Here is a 12,182-nt window from a genome sequence, read left to right as displayed (position 1 = left end):
TTTTTTATTTCAAAATTTGACAAAAACCTATATGTTTCCGAGAAGTTTATTTCACACTGATCATTTTGGTACATTCAATTTATTTATAGTTTGAGCATTTTTACGCTCGATTTTTATTCATTTTTGTCTCTTTTATTTTTGTGTTTTTCTCAAAGCATTTAGAAAAAATAAATAGAATTGTGTTTTTATTTTAATTTTATTTTAATTATTTTAAAGTGTTTAATTTTATTTAATTTTAAATAGTTTTAATTAAATTTGTCTCTAAAATAAACATTAAGGGTATTATTGACATTTTTGAAACTCAGTAACCCTAATAAAACACTATATATTAAAGGATGTTGCAAGAAATAAAGGAAGAACCTACACACTATTCATACCAAGGAGGCCGCCCCCATTCTTTTCCGGAACTTATCAAATCAAGTGAGAAAGCGGCGCATCAATGTCAAAACAACATAATAGAAAAGAAACATAAAGAGAAGGGGGAAGGGACTTGATTTTTTGCTTCAGATTCTTTTTCTTAAAAAACATCATTTCATCTGTTTGCTTTCCTCCCTACCACTTTTTACTACATACCATACATACACTACCCTCCTCTCACTAAAAAAAATAGAAACAATATCACCACCCTCATCTCTCACGCACACATGTTAAACCAATTTCATTCATGATATTTCTATAAGCACTTTTATTTTCACTTGAAATCTCACTCTCTCTCAATTTTAATTGGAAAATAAATGAATGGCAAAAGTGGATCTGTGAAGATACAAACACCATCGTGAAACCGTAAATCACCGCCTGCCACTACATGAACATTAACTACAACCATATTGTAAGTTGTTTCTTTTGTTTCTAACTTTGTTGTTATAAATTGATTTCTATTTACTTATTTACAAATTTAATTTATAATACTTCTATTCCAAATTTTTTATAAAGATATAGATGGTTCATTTTTTTTAGCGTTTTTTATATACGTATTAATTTTATTTTAAATTTTTATATATATATATATATATATATATAATATATATATATATATATATATATATATATATATATATATATATATATATATATATATATATATATATATATATATATATATATATATGTGTGTGTGTGTTAATATCGTGTTTATATTGGCAACAATGCGGTTTCATTTTTTTAATTGTGTGTCATGTTTATCTTTTTTTTTATTTTTTGATTACTTTGAGTTGATGTGAAACATTGTAATACTATTGTGATAATAATAATAATATGCTTGCGTTTGTGATCTCAAAGTTAAAATTGCGTTGTGATCTCAAAGTTAAATTTTAGTTTAACTTTCGAAAATCGTTTGAACGCGTAGATTTGGTTGTCGGGCTTCTTATAGAGTGATTAATACATGAGCCCACTTTAAGTTAGCTTAGAGCTAAATTCAGTTGCTTTTGATTTCGGCTTACCTCCAGTCTCATGGCTTACTCTTGGGCCTTCTTACAATGAGCTCTTAAGCAACATCAACTTAACTATCAATAATTTCAAACCTCGGTGCTTTAATTGTTTTAATCCAATATTCAAAATCATTTTCTAAATAAAACGTGAAGAAAAAGGTTACCTGGATGGAATGTCCAGTCGTAATCCCGAATATTAGGCTCAAGCTGTAAGAGCTTGCAAGCCATAAATATTCGTCTTCTCTTTAACACTCCAATATTCAAAATCATTTTCTTAATAAAGTTAGAAGAAAAAGATTACCTGGATGGAATGTCCAGTCGTAATCCCGAATATTAGGCTCAAGCTGTAAGAGCTTGCAAGCCATAAATATCCGTCTTCTCTTTAACACTCCAATATTCAAAATCATTTTCTTAATAAAGTTGGAAGAAAAAGATTACCTGGAGGGAATATCCAGTCGTAATCCCGAATATTAGGCTCAAGCTGTAAGAGCTTGCAAGCCATAAATATTCGTCTTCTCTTAACATTCCAAATATTCAAATTGTTTTCTAAATAAAGTTGGAAGAAAAAGATTACCTGGATGTAATATCCAGTCGTAATCCCGAATATTAGGCTCAAGCTGTAAGAGCTTGTAAGCCATAAATATTTGTCTTCTCTCCAAAACACCTGCAAATATCTCAAATCATCTTCTTAATAAAGTTGGAAGAAAAAGATTACCTGGAGGGAATATCCAGTTGTAATCCCGAATATTAGGCTCAAGCTGTAAGAGCTTCCAAGCCATAAATATTCGTCTTCCCTCCAAAACATTCATAAATATCCGAATCATTTTCTTAGCAATATTGGAAAGAAACAGACTGCCTGAGTGGAATGTCCAGACGTAGTCCCGAGTATTAGACCCAAGCTGTAAGAGCTTGTAGGTCACAAGTACTCGTCTTTCAAACTTCAAAATACCTAATTCCTACCTTAATACTTTTTCAATAAAGATGGAAATGGAACATGGTGTATACTGTGTACTCCTGAGACTAGGATTTGAGATGTATATCTCGCTCATCCAAGCTCTCGCCATCACTCAAAATACATCCAACCAATCAAACTCTTTTTTTTGCCGCCGTGCGATTAATCGAAAACCTTTTTCATAAACGAAAGGTACCTTGTCTTAAGTGATACAAAACAATGTTTCGGCCACGATTGTTGAGTCGAGATAAGTGACGCTTTTCGGAATGTAGATTTATAAATCCGTTCGATGTGTGGTATGCGTCCACTCCTCATCTGTTTTGGGTAAAACAATGTTTTCGTCGATTAATACAGTATAGCTTTCGCTAAAATCGACCAACAAACAAACATTTTTCTACCCAGAACTACGTAAGCCTTGATTTCTCTTTTGAGATACGTAGGAGCAGGATTTGTAAATCTTGTCAGGCCCACTAATAAAAAAACTTAGGTTCAGTCCTTCGTTAAAAATCCAAAAACATTTCTTCTCTCTTCTATTCTTTCTTTCTCACCTAATAATTCGAAAAGCCTAATATTTCAACTAACACTAACGCACACAACTGACCTAATGGTTCCCGTTGAGTACAACGGACGTGAGGGGTGCTAATACCTTCCCCTTGCGTAATCGACTCCCGAACCCTGATATTGGTTGCGATGACCATATCTTATCCTTTCTTTTGTCTTGGGTTTTATCGATATTTCTCCTTTCCTTTTTAGGAATAAATAAAGTTCGGTGGCGACTCTGTTCAGTCCATCATTGCGAGCGTGCGATCGCGCTTCGCTTTGAAGTCGTATCCCCATTTTTTCGAGGTGCGACAACTTGGATATTGGATTCTATAGAGAACTTAATTATATTTGCGACCTTAATCATAGTGCTGAAATTTGACTTATATACAAGTGAACAAATAATTGTCGACAACGGTTACTTTCTCAACACTTAACACATTCCTAAGTATGTGGGTTATTGGCCTCTACATGTCTTCAACATTTAAACTGCTTCAAACCACCACCTACACTGATAACTGCCTTTAATTATCTCGACTGCCTCTGTCGAGAATTTTCAGTAGACTCCTATAATTGTTTTCGAAGCATCCTTAGTTTTGCTGACTTCTAAACTTAAAAACACACTAACTCTCCAGCATTTGATGGACGTGTCGAACTCGACACTTGTCGAAGTGCTAATTTGTGCAAACTTTTTCGAGATTCCGGACATGTTTTAAAGAGATAGTGATCCTAATCTTGTGGATCTATTCCTGAGATTCTTCCAAACCAGGTTTAGAGCAGTGTCAAAATTCACAGACTAATAGATGCTTCCCCAAAAATGTCAATTTATATCATATGCAAAATATGGAAGAAATGTGGCATTTTTAGTAACTACTCGACACTGTTTAAGGTAGTATACTTACGTCACGGTCATCATGACCACTTTTCACCAAACCTTCACGTCAGTATACATGCGTGCACTTAGCCATCATTACTTCGCGTTTCAAGATGTCCTAGGCCACAAAATCAATTTTATAAAAAATAATTTAATTGATTTTTAAATAAAAAATTTAAGCGTCGCTTTTCCAAATTCAATGGAGACAATGAAATGTTTTTTCCATTATAAAAAAACACCTTCACTCTCTCATTTTCCCTTTTTCCGAATTCTCAAGATTTAAAACCCTAAATGTCTTCAACCTCATTGTCTTTGTCATCTTCTTTTTCCATTCAAAAACTCTAATAAAATACTGGCTTTGGGTTCCCTCACTAAACCTCAACCACAAGTTCCTTATGCTGCCAAACTCAAAGGTCTCATTCTCAAATATGGTCGTACTTACGCCCCTGAACCTCTAATGCAAGAAGAGAAAGTTGTTGCCTGGTTTTCTCGGGTACTAATCCCTTACTCAATTTCAGATATTGTTCACACTTTCATGGATCCTCCACCCATACCAAATAAGAAACCATAGAACTTAAAGATATTTTTTCCTTGTTTTCCATTGTGCAAACCCCTTGTGCTTGAGAATAAACCTTTTGATTTAAGTTTTATGAGAAACTGTGTATTTCGTTCATCTCCTCCAACCCATGATGCTTCTTATATCAATTAGTTGAATAGGGTTCAACAAAAGAAGGAAAAAATATGGAAGGACCAAGGTATTTTTGATTTGATACAACTCTCAAGAGTTGTTCCTAAGTATAATCCTCACATGTTGATCGCTGCAATTTATTACTGGGAAGCCTCAACCAACATGTTTTGTCTTTAATGTGGAAGGGTTACCCCCACACTATTTAACATAACAGCAATTATCGGCCTTCGACCAACTGGGGAAACCTTTGATCTCACTCTGATAAATAAAAGTATTGTATGACGGTCGGTAAGAGGCTTCACAATTATAGATCAAATTTTTTAACAAAGCATCTTATAGAAAATGAAGAAAATATTAAATTGAATCCTTTAAAAAAATATAGAAATTTTTTTAGATAAATTTGTAACTAATCTTTTAGACGTTTGTGGCATTATAATTTTAGTCTTTATTTTTTTACTTATCAACATACTTACCATATTTTCAATTAAAGTAGAAATTGAGTGAAGAAAAAATATATATCAAATCCCAAATTTAAATACATGGCTTCACAAAAGAGATACGCTCAACTTGTTGAAGACATTGTAAGTATGCTCTAAAATACTTGTTTGCCATCGAACTTTAGGATGAATAAATTTTAATAGTTCTTTAGGTATAGAGTAAATCGAAGGTTTTCCCACTGAATTAGGGGTGGAGAAATTTTTTTGTTGTATTTGTTTATTTAGTGACATCGAATAAGTGATATGTTATCGTCAAATGAGTTTATTATGTTTTTTTTGTCTAATCAAATTATTTTTTAAAATATATTTAGAAAAATAAAAGAAAAAATATATACAATATCACATTACATGACATAGGTGGAAGCTCAATTAAACAAAGACAAGAAAAATACTATGGATGAGAGTGTTAGAAATGTGATTGATAGACGTGAAATTAAAATAGTATGCTGAATAAGTTATTATTTTTTTGTAGTAATTTAGGGCATGGCTAATTCATTAATTCTTTTTCTACATCTTGCTTATACTAGACACTTGATACATTCTCAACACTTCCCCTCAAGTGTGAGTCCACAATATCCCCCTTAAGTGGAAGATCTTCTTACTTCCACAAACTTTTGTACTGCACAGAACGTTTCTTATTCGTCACCCTGACGCCATTGACACTCTTCAACAAAACGTTTCTTAATCATCACCCTTGTGGCGGTCCCTTTCTCAAACCAAAGGCTCATGATACCATTTGTTGAGGGAGTTTTTTACTATGGAGTATTGAACATTGTGGGACTTCCTTTTAGAGTAACACCTTTGTGAGAGACACACCGCATATTCACCCCAAACCTTAAGGTGGTAGGTGAGTGGGTCTTCACTTATAAATGCTCAAATCTCCACATTTTCAACCAATGTGGGACTATTACGCACACTACTCACACTTGATACATTCTCAACACATAGGACGTGTTAGGGGTCTAAGGCATGAAGTAACTTCAAAAAATGTGATTTAACTACCATCTCGTCCCGAAAATTCAAAGTTGTATGATATGACTCCTAAAAATTTGCTAATCTTTTACTTTCGTACAATCTTCTTGTTGTATCCTTCGCATTGTTAAATCATCATTGCGTTTGGATTAAAATGGTTCATTCGCCACACATTATCACATCATTTCAATAATAATTCTTTTCAAAACCTGCATGAGTATCGCATTAAAATTACCATTTCTGAATAAATAATTTTAACTGCAAGTCAGTACTTGACGTCAGGGAAATTTCAACAAAGAGCAATCAGAGAAGCTTGACCATTTATCAGAATCAAGACTACCTCTGAACCTATGAATATGGGGCAAACCCCTTCAATGTTCAGTCAGGGTGAGTTAAGTCGCTTCAACGCTCATACTGGGGCAAACTACCTCAAAAGTATAGAAAAGTAAACCACTCCGAGAGTCGGTTAATCAAGGAAAAATATTTTCATAACTTTAAATTTTGGGGCAAGCCATCTCCAAATTATGGTACAATTGCTTTCAAAATCCTTTCGAGGTAAACGTCCGTAAAGACCCAACAAACTGGGGCAAGATGAGCCATATAGGAGCAAGTCCTCTCCATGTTTTCAAGTCGGTCAATCAGAAAGTTTGGTCGCACGTCAGCAACCATAGAGTTCGAGACAAGTGTCGGGGAATCATGATATCATCACATAAAACAACCATCTGACAGACAAAAGCCTTTCTGTAAAGAACCTTCTTTTCCAATACCCACGCAGGGGCATTTTGAAAACCTGCAAATCATTGCATAAAGCATCCTCATGCATTAGTCATGTCGCTTTGCTCTAACATAAAACCATACATATCATAAAATTCATCGGGTTTAACCCCATAACATGAATCTGGCATCAAAAAGCCTTGAAACACAAAATCTGACACCAAAGCCCAACATCGCTTGGCCATTTCAAAGTCCAGTTCTCGTCTGGACAATTATTTCAAAGTCCAGTTCCCATCTGGCCACTTTATTTCAAAGTCCAGTTCCCGTTTGGCGACTTATTTCAAAAGTCCAGTTCCCGTCTGGCAAACCTTTTTCAAAAAACCAGTTCCTGTCTGGCAATTTATTTCAAAGCACAGTTCCCGTCTGGCAATTTATTTCAAAGTCTAGTTCTCGTCTGGCAACTTACTCCAAAGTCCAGTTCCCGTCTGGAAAACTGTATCAAAAATCAGTTCTTGTACAACAAATCATTTGCCAAATACCAGTTCTCGTCTGGTAAATTATGTCTTAATACTAGTTCTCGTCTGGTAAATTATCTCCAAATACCAGTTCTCGTCTGGTAGGCCACCCATTTCGATACCAGTTCTCGTCTGGTAGCCAATTATTTTCACCAGTTCTCGTCTGGTAGCCTACTTTAAAAACCAGTTCATGTCTGACAAACAAAAATAAATTCAGTCCCGTCTGACATTTCAATTATTTTCACCAGTTCGCGTCTGGTAACATGTCCTTCAAGTGTTGTCCTCATCTGGCAGTTCAATCTCCTTCACCAGCTCTCATCTGGCAGTTCCCATTTAAAGTCCAACCTCATTGGCAATCAAGAATTAAACCCTACAAAAACATCCAATTACCCAGTTGCATTCCCACATGCATCACACGAATCATCCATACATGGTTTTCCTACAAAACAGAAAATTCAAAAAAACACAGGCATATCAATCATCAGCATACTCATGCATAACACTCCCACAAAAATGGGAATTTCAACAAAACAAAAATCATTCGCATTCCTACATGCACAGCCAAATATCCCCCAGCAAATTGCATACTTGCATACATCCCATGCACCATCCCATGCATGGAATTCCCACCTAAAGAGGAACATCATACAAAAATCAAACATAAAATATCAGGATCCAAGGTCATTCATGTATATCTTGGACATTCCTCATTTCCAAATGAAGTTATTACCCTGCATATGCTCGTGGGATTATTTCTCAGCAAATCATTTTTTCAAACTTTATGATTAATAATGATATTCCCAGCATTTTTCTTTACAATCATTGCTCCCCAAGCAGAGGTTACCCTAAAAAGTCTCTTATGAGCTTTTCCCCCTGCAGAGCATTTCTAGTAAATCTCCCTCAAAAGGAGTCCTTTCTTAAAAATTTCCCCCAACAGACGAACAGTCGAGATACTGCTTCATTTATCTGAAGAATCTCATTTATTTGTTTGAGCTACTGCTTCATTTATCTGAAGAATCTCATTTATATGTTTGAGATACTGCTCTAAGTATCCTCGAAGAGTCTTAGATTCAATTAAGTTATTTTTCCTTGCCGGAATATCTTAATTCTATCATATAAGATGTTGTTTCGACTCGACACAGAGAATCTCATTTTTACTATTTGAGATGCTGCTTCATCAATATGAAGAGTCTCATTTCAAATTTTTTAGAGATACTGCTCTAATATCCTCAGAGAGTCTTAGATTCAATTAAGGTATGTTTCCCTTGCTGGAATATCTTAATTCTATCATATAAGATGTTGTTTCGACCCGATACAGAGAATCTCATTTTTACTGTTTGAGATGCTGCTTCATCAATATGAAGAGTCTCGTGCCCTATTTTCTTTATACTGCCCTAGCACCCTGGAAAAGTCTTGAGATTAAGCTAGGGATGTCATTCCATTACTAACATATCTCGACTATGACGTCCGAGATACTGTTCCGACAACTCCCAGAAAATCTTGGCTGTTTCGTTTTACTTTAGGATAATGTCTTTTACTGTATTTCTCACTGCATTTTCTTTTTGCATTTCTTCCTTGCATTTCAAAGGACAAAATTTGGGTCTTTTCGTATTTAATTATCTTCCACCACGAATGTACGAAGACTGCTGTCATTCACACCTTCTGGTTAAAGGTAATTAAATAGGGGCAGCTGTCATACCCCAATTTTGTCCGGGCATATTTAAATTTTTGTAAAATCGATTTCATTTTTAATTTGCATCATATGTACAACATAACATGCATTTCATCATAAATAGTACCTAAAATATCAGTCAAAATAAATTTATTGAAAATACAGACAAATTGGTTAAATCTTTTCTCAAGTACAGACAAAATCAGCGGATAAAAAGTTTCGAAATTAAAATTGCAGACGCCAATATTATTAATCTACGGTTCATGTAGTTTAACCTGGTGTGCTCGTTGTATTTTTCAGCGGCTATTTCAGTTGCGTTTTGACCCGTCTGAGCCTTTTAACCGGTGCAAACTTATTTCAGAATTTGAAGAAACGCTGTAATTTTTCAATAAGTATATTTTGTACTGATCATTTTAGTGTGTCTGATTTAATTTTTCGAGCAAATTTTCATCCGACTTCTGTTTATAATCGGTCCTTTTATTTCTTTGTTCTAGTATTCAAATCAGAGATTGTTTTATTATTATTATTATTATTATTAAAATTAAATTACTGTCTAGGAGTTTTTAATAAATATGTTTCTTTAATAATAGGTAATAATAATGGTTAACAAATATATTTTTGACATTGGATTTTTTTGGAAAAATAATAGCCAGCATTGAAAATCTTGAAAAGATCTTTTTGAACAGTTTGGCAAAATCTGCCGGATCTCTTTTCTCTCTACACGCCACCTATCACCTCACTCACTCTATATCTTTCTCTATCCCCTCATTTAATACCCTCACACGTTTCCTCCCTCAGACTCATTGACTCACATCACACAAAGACCTTTCTCTCTCATCCAACGGTTCTAAAAATAAAAAATAAATAAAAAGTGAAAAAGGGGAGTTCACTCATATACACCACTGGTCCAAGAGAAAAACGAAAAAACTTTAAAAGGAAACTATGTTCCTCTTCTTCTACGACGTGACACCACCACTCCAAAACCCACTGAACTTCTTCTTCCCTCAACCTAGGCGCCGCCCACAACAACAACTCTCCTATACTTTTTAAAGCTACCACCATCCCCATCTTCTTCCTGGGATCCTCAACCCAAACCGTGATACTCCCTCCATCTTCTCCCTAAATCGTCGCCTCCGGCCACGAACCAACAACCCCCGCCGTCTTCCGTTGTGAACTCCACCGACCGAAAACCATAACGAACACACTGACGAACTCCCTCTCACATCGTCAAACCACCTGTGTCGCGTTCACCACGCACCACCGACGCGCACACCCATCCTCACCGCGCCGTAAACCTCCGTCGATACCGCCAATACTCTCATGAGGCTTAATATATTATTTATGGCTCTGAGCGAGAACTCAATCATAGTTTTCTTCATATAGTTCTCGTTGTCGGGATGTCATCTTTGTAGGCTTCAAAACTCACATCGTCATGTTCGAAGAGTGTCTCCCAAGAGGCTCGTGTATTGGACTCATATATAACCGGATCTCAACTTGCAACAAGAACCGCACTTCTCAACTTTCAGCCACAATAATATCCGATGGACAAAATTTCTTCACGTCGACAAGGTATTCATAGCACTTCCAGCGACAACCATTCGATATTGCGGTAACGACAATCATCGTGTTCATCTTTACATTGTGTTGTCTATCATGTATGTTTGTTTAATGCATATATAACATTCAATTTGTGCTGCTATTGTTTGCATTTTGGCGTCCAAATTGGGTCTGTCAATGACAAATATTTGGCACCGATCGGTCTGGTATATGTCGAGTACGTGAGTGTATACTGATTTCACACTGCAAAATTTCTGTTTCAATTTTGTAAATATTCTCCAAGTTGTAGAGACTATTTGTTGTTATGAGCTTTCTCCCATTAGGTGGTCGGTTACAACTTTGGTTGCGATGCGTTCTGCCGATTTCATAGTGTATTTGAGTCTGCAAATCATCTTACCAGATTGCTGTTGTTACTGACTTTAGAAGGATATTGTTCCTCATTGTTTAATGCTATAACTTGTGAGTGTTGCACCTAGTAAATTATTACTGATATTTGTTTTAATCATGTTCAATTTATTTCCATTTCGGCAAGTGTTTTATTATTATTATGGACAATGCATTGGTTTATAATGATATTTAAAATGTTTACTGATGTTCTATTTATGCAACACTAACTACATCATGTTAAATTCATGTGCATATTGAACTATATCGAGGTCGCTTAGTGTTAATTGTGATGGATTTGTTACGTATTTAATACTATTACTTTCCTGTGGCTCTGTTAGAATGGTAAACATTACATAAGTACACCTTGATTGGCTATTATAAATTTTTCCATTTTGCATGTGGTTTAATTTTATTTAAGTTATTCATATGATTTTGTATTCTTATTTTTAATTATCATTGTTGGTCAGTACACGAGATTTGGTATTAGTAAGTTGGTCTGGATATTTAAACTTAATGCATCCTAACTTTTACTTTTGATCTTTTCCATATATAAAGTAGTGTATAGCATAAAAAAGAGGTCACCCATGGTGGTATGGATCCAATTCGGTTTTAAGAACTTCCATCCTGATTTAAGATCTCGTAATTGGTGTTTTAAAAATTGATTATTGTCGTTGATGAAGTATCATGTGTTACTTTGTGTTGCAATTGTTTTGCTTAATTTATGCCTTGCTGGTTTTTTCTTTATTTTTTAGTTTTGTAATGATTCTATGGTGTAGATAATATTGGGTTGTTATTTTATTGTATTGAATTTTAAATTAGATTTTGGATCCGTGGATTCGGCAACTTCATGTCGTTATGCCACCTTTTTTTTCAATACATTAATCGAACATTTCACCGAGTTATGATCTTACGAATGAAATTAATTGTATTGTCATTTCGTACAAACTGGTTTTGAGCACACCGATTCCGTTAGATAAATCGACAATTGTCACTTATATCTTTTGATTGTAATTAAAATTAATTAATTGAATTTTGACTAGTTAAGTTATTTTGGATTAATTAATTTTAATTAACTTAGTTATTTGATTCAATTCAATAATTTTGATAATTAATTTTAATTAATTTAATTAATCGATTTAACCAAATTTTAATTAATTAATTTTGTTAATTAAACATTGATCGATTGCTTCCACTATCATTTCAGACACTATTTCAATCTCATCAATTTAAAACCACTTTAAACCATTAAAATCACATATCTCTCGATTCAAAGTCGAGCCTATTTTCAAACACCTTTGTAAGTCGATCGCTTTTTAAGCATCGCCATCAACCTCACATAGCTTACTCTTGGGCTTTTTTACAATGAGACCTATTCGATTTTAATTAA

The 12,182-nt window shown here is 34.4% G+C and overlaps 1 long non-coding RNA gene across 1 annotated transcript; it reads left to right on the top strand.

Moving 5' to 3' along the window:
- The first annotated feature begins 322 nt into the window (after positions 1–322).
- LOC127073590 (uncharacterized) lies at positions 323–11,729 on the top strand. The gene is made up of 2 exons (XR_007785801.1): positions 323–829; positions 11,351–11,729. It is a non-coding gene; the product is annotated as an uncharacterized LOC127073590 (long non-coding RNA).
- Positions 11,730–12,182: the final 453 nt, after the last annotated feature.

This window comes from Lathyrus oleraceus, chromosome 4 (genome assembly GCF_024323335.1).
Source record: "Lathyrus oleraceus cultivar Zhongwan6 chromosome 4, CAAS_Psat_ZW6_1.0, whole genome shotgun sequence".
Taxonomy (NCBI): Eukaryota; Viridiplantae; Streptophyta; class Magnoliopsida; order Fabales; family Fabaceae; genus Lathyrus; species Lathyrus oleraceus.
Note: the sequence above shows the minus strand (reverse complement) of the source record. Positions and strands in the feature narration are given on the sequence as shown.